Genomic DNA, 6,000 nt, shown 5'->3' with positions numbered 1-6,000 from the left:
AAGAACACGTGTTTGTATTTGAGCATGTTGATGAGCATCAGTGTTAGCAGCACTACATGAGGGGGAATCTGGATAATGACTGTTTAAATTCAACCAAGACAGAAGAGCCCAGAATCCTTACCTGCTTTATTATCATAAGAAGGATTCTGACCAACCAGAGATGACCTAACAGTTGACTGTAGCCTTACATGAGGATGCAGGATTGCCAGGTGAATGTTTAAAGAGTTAGAAGCTGCCATTATTGCATGGTATAAACTGTTCTCTAGTATTAACATTGGATGTTGGACTCAGTATCATTTCAGCATTATTACAACTGTATAGGTCTGGTCTTCACTTATTCTCCCACTGACATCAATCCATGACTGAGTGAACAACAGGAACAGCTGTCTGTAGACCACTGGTTTCAGTCCCACCCAAAGACCAGCTGATGGTTTCATGTCTAGTATCTCTAGTTATCAGAGTCATTCACCAGGGACGTGTTCTAGATCTGACACTGAGTTACAGTCAGTGATGTGTTGCTCCCTTTCTCCCCCAGAACACCTGCTTCCCCTCCTCCCCTTATTTATAGCTTCATGTAAATTAAGAGGTTGTTCTATCTCCTCTCAGAACTGTGTGTGTGGGGGGAGAGGACAAAAACTGAGACTATGTCCCTAATTGCACTCTATTCAATTTATAGTGCACTACTTTTGACAAAGGCTCATTGGGTTCTGGTCAACAGTAGTGCACTATAAAAGGATTAGGGAGATATTTGTGACTCATGTTGAATAACTCATCATTATGTTGTCTCTATGTAGAACTAGTATAGGATGTTAAACTCCAGTAATGGTTTGATGGAGGTAGAATATGAGTCAGTGATGAAGACAGGGCCTCATGTAGATCAATGAGAGCAGCTGGTGATTGGTTAACTGCAAAGTCCCCTCCCTCTGGTCCTCCCTGGCTTTGTGATAGGTTAACTGTAGAGGCCCCTCCCTCTGGTCCTCCCTGTCTGTCTCCTTATAGGTGGGTCCTGCAGGCTCTCCTCTCCTCACACTCCAACCCTGCTCATCTCTCAGCTGGACAGTAAGGGCCGTTCACACCACACGCTGACAACATGCTGGGGACACTCTGCACTCTCATCACTGCTCTAACATGTAAGGAATTTACTATATGTTCAACATGAATCAAAAAAAGTCATTAAAAGTTGTTAATTCATGTATGATTAAATGTCTTATTTAATTCCCTCAGATGTCAGTTGCCAGAAAGCAGTGACACAGACACCTTCAGTACTGACTGTCAGTACAAAGGGGACTGCCACCTTTCACTGGGACATCACCAAAGATGAAAGTTATTATGTAATCTGGTATAAGCAGGTTCCAAGAGGAGCTCCTCAGTATGTGTTAAGGTTTCATCATTCTCAGGCCTCTCCTGATGAATATGGTTCTGGTTTCTCCTCTGATCGTTTCACATCTAAAGCCACGTCTGATAAGGATTATCAGTTTATAATCAGTAATGTGGAGGAGGCAGACTCAGCAGTGTATTACTGTCAGACTCGAAATGACTCTCCTTTTGCGTACGTATCACAGTGATATACACCATGACAAAAACCTCCTCCCCAAATACACTCACTTCTGCTTCGTGGTAGAGGGGTGAACTCTAAGAAACAGCAGTTGATCAGTGATTATTACAACACATACATGACACAATGGGAGATCTGGAAATGGAAGAACCATCCATCCCTACATGTCAACAAGATTATAAGAAGACATTGTCTGAAAGGAAACTGATGTTGTCTCTCTTGTTGTGATCATCACCATCATCATCATCATCACCATCATCATCATCAACATCATCATCATCACCATCATCATCATCACAACCATCATCACATCCACCATCATCATCATATAAAGACTGCATCATATGGATAGTACTTTAACTCATGTATTTGTATTTGTATTTAAGGTATTTGTATTTATTATGGATCCCCATTAGCTCTTCCTGGGGTCTGGCAAAATGAAGGCAGTTATTGGCCTTATGTAGCCCCGCCCACTTGACCCAGTTCCATTCGAACACGATTGTGTTTACGTTTTACAACTACCTTCAATGTTAGCGAATTACCTCAGAGCGGTGGCTAGCTAATTATTAAGAAACCTGCATCATTAACACATTTTAACAAATAAACAAAAACAAAACATGGCTCACATTTGGGAACACACACAAATGGCTCTTCGGAGGTCGGATGGTATCACCGTACCCCATCCATCCACGATTAATAATTGGGTGAATGAAATGACGTATGGGGACAATCTTAATTACTTGGTGCTCTCCTTGGGGCCGAGTTCTTCTTCACCAGGAGGAGGGAAAAGGATTGGTATTTTTGAAGGCCGATGTTCAGCCCAGCCAATCAATCAGCTCCTACCACTCTGCTTGGGTACTTGTATCCAATAACGGATCAGTAGAGACGGCTGGATGTCCTTGCATCGCTGGCCTTGGCAAGTCATGCAGCCTCAATTTTGTGGAAGGTAGGTAAATAAGCAAAGTCACTTGCATTTCAGCCTACATGTGTTGTGGTAACAGTTACTATAATCCATAGGCTAACTTTATGATAGAGTTCTCAGATTATATCTATGATCATTTTCAGCGTTACTTTCTCTTGTAATTGATGTTTATAGCCTATTCTCTTTGTTCCTTTTATTAATGAAAGTGCGCAATAATGCCTTATCTAGACACAGAATGATAAAAGAGTCAGGCTTAACATAGCAGTTAGACCCAACGTTTTGTTGGAGGGAAGCTGAATGGAGAATATTGAGATTTATTATTATTGTAACATGTATTTGTGGATCAACAGAACTGCCGTATTAATGTGGGGAATCTGTAAGTATCCTGTCAAATCTCATGTTGGGGAAGCAAGGTAGGTTTATGGAGTCCAGGTGAGTTATTTAAACATGTCAGCATCACATGTATTTCTTTAGTGTTATTAGTCTTTAGTGTTATTAGTCTTTAGTGTTATTAGTCTTTAGTGTTATTGTTTTTCTGGGTGAATAAGGTTTGTAAAATATCATTGTGGTTGGGGGTAAGGCCTAAAGTATGGTACGTATAAGTGGCCTCATCTCATTGGGAACAATAGCAAGGTAAGTTTATGATGAAACTTGCATGTGTTTTGATTAAGTTGATCACATAGTCCTCAGTAACACAATTGTTAATAATGGGATTTTCTCTGAATGTCTTTTTGTAACAAACATTTTATCACAGGTGCAGAATGCAGTGTCCAGTGGGCTAACTGACAGAGCCTGCTCAGATGAGCAGTAACAACAGAATGCAGTGTCCAGTGGGCTAACTGGCATAGCCTGCTCAGATGAGCAGTAACAACAGAATGCAGTGTCCAGTGGGCTAACTGGCATAGCCTGCTCAGATGAGCAGTAACAACAGAATGCAGTGTCCAGCGGGCTAACTGGCATAGCCTGCTCAGATGAGCAGTAACAACAGAATGCAGTGTCCAGTGGGCTAACTGACATAGCCTGCTCAGATGAGCAGTAACAACAGAATGCAGTGTCCAGTGGGCTAACTGGCATAGCCTGCTCAGATGAGCAGTAACAACAGAATGCAGTGTCCAGTGGGCTAACTGGCATAGCCTGCTCAGATGAGCAGTAACAACAGAATGCAGTGTCCAGCGGGCTAACTGACATAGCCTGCTCAGATGAGCAGTAACAACAGAATGCAGTGTCCAGCGGGCTAACTGGCATAGCCTGCTCAGATGAGCAGTAACAACAGAATGCAGTGTCCAGCGGGCTAACTGGCATAGCCTGCTCAGATGAGCAGTAACAACAGAATGCAGTGTCCAGCGGGCTAACAGGCATAGCCTGCTCAGATGAGCAGTAACAACAGAATGCAGTGTCCAGCGGGCTAACTGGCATAGCCTGCTCAGATGAGCAGTAACAACAGAATGCAGTGTCCAGCGGGCTAACTGGCATAGCCTGCTCAGATGAGCAGTAACAACAGAATGCAGTGTCCAGCGGGCTAACTGGCATAGCCTGCTCAGATGAGCAGAAACAACAGAATGCAGTTTCCAGCGGGCTAACTGGCATAGCCTGCTCAGATGAGCAGTAACAACAGAATGCAGTGTCCAGCGGGCTAACAGGCATAGCCTGCTCAGATGAGCAGTAACAACAGAATGCAGTGTCCAGTGGGCTAACTGGCATAGCCTGCTCAGATGAGCAGTAACAACAGAATGCAGTGTCCAGTGGGCTAACTGGCATAGCCTGCTCAGATGAGCAGTAACAACAGAATGCAGTGTCCAGTGGGCTAACAGGCATAGCCTGCTCAGATGAGCAGTAACAACAGAATGCAGTGTCCAGTGGGCTAACTGGCATAGCCTGCTCAGATGAGAAGTAACAACGGAATGCAGTGTCCAGCGGGCTAACTGGCATAGCCTGCTCAGATGAGCAGTAACAACGGAATGCATTGTCCAGCGGGCTAACTGGCATAGCCTGCTCAGATGAGCAGTAACAACGGAATGCAGTGTCCAGCGGGCTAACTGGCATAGCCTGCTCAGATGAGCAGTAACAACGGAATTCAGTGTCCAGCGGGCTAGCAGGCATAGCCTGCTCAGATGAGCAGTAACAACGGAATGCAGTGTCCAGCGGGCTAACTGGCATAGCCTGCTCAGATGAGCAGTAACAACGGAATGCAGTGTCCAGCGGGTTAACTGGCATAGCCTGCTCAGATGAGCAGTAACAACGGAATGCAGTGTCCAGCGGGCTAACTGGCATAGCCTGCTCAGATGAGTAGTAACAACAGAATGCAGTGTCCAGTGGGCTAACTGGCATAGCCTGCACAGATGAGCAGTAACAACAGAATGCAGTGTGCAGTGGGCTAACTGGCATAGCCTGCTCAGATGAGCAGTAACAACAGAATGCAGTGTCCAGCGGGCTAACTGGCATAGCCTGCTCAGATGAGCAGTAACAACAGAATGCAGTGTCCAGCGGGCTAACTGGCATAGCCTGCACAGATGAGCAGTAACAACAGAATGCAGTGTCCAGTGGGCTAACTGGCAGAGCCTGCTCAGATGAGCAGAAACAACAGAATGCAGTGTCCAGTGGGCTAACTGGCATTGCCTGCTCAGATAAGCAGTAACAACAGAATGCAGTGTCCAGTGGGCTAACAGGCATAGCCTGCTCAGATGAGCAGTAACAACAGAATGCAGTGTCCAGTGGGCTAACTGGCATAGTCTGCTCAGATGAGCAGTAACAACAGAATGCAGTGTCCAGTGGGCTAACTGGCATAGCCTGCTCAGATGAGCAGTAACAACAGAATGCAGTGTCCAGCGGGCTAACTGGCATAGCCTGCTCAGATGAGCAGTAACAACAGAATGCAGTGTCCAGTGGGCTAACTGACATAGCCTGCTCAGATGAGCAGTAACAACAGAATTCAGTGTCCAGTGGGCTAACTGGCATAGCCTGCTCAGATGAGCAGTAACAACAGAATGCAGTGTCCAGTGGGCTAACTGGCATAGCCTGCTCAGATGAGCAGTAACAACAGAATGCAGTGTCCAGTGGGCTACCTGACATAGCCTGCTCAGATGAGCAGTAACAACAGAATGCAGTGTCCAGCGGGCTAACTGGCATAGCCTGCTCAGATGAGCAGTAACAACAGAATGCAGTGTCCAGCGGGCTAACTGGCATAGCCTGCTCAGATGAGCAGTAACAACAGAATGCAGTGTCCAGCGGGCTAACAGGCATAGCCTGCTCAGATGAGCAGTAACAACAGAATGCAGTGTCCAGCGGGCTAACTGGCATAGCCTGCTCAGATGAGCAGTAACAACAGAATGCAGTGTCCAGCGGGCTAACTGGCATAGCCTGCTCAGATGAGCAGTAACAACAGAATGCAGTGTCCAGCGGGCTAACTGGCATAGCCTGCTCAGATGAGCAGAAACAACAGAATGCAGTTTCCAGCGGGCTAACTGGCATAGCCTGCTCAGATGAGCAGTAACAACAGAATGCAGTGTCCAGCGGGCTAACAGGC

Source organism: Salvelinus fontinalis, chromosome 2 (genome assembly GCF_029448725.1).
Source record: "Salvelinus fontinalis isolate EN_2023a chromosome 2, ASM2944872v1, whole genome shotgun sequence".
Lineage (NCBI taxonomy): Eukaryota > Metazoa > Chordata > Actinopteri > Salmoniformes > Salmonidae > Salvelinus > Salvelinus fontinalis.
This window is presented reverse-complemented; position numbering follows the sequence as displayed.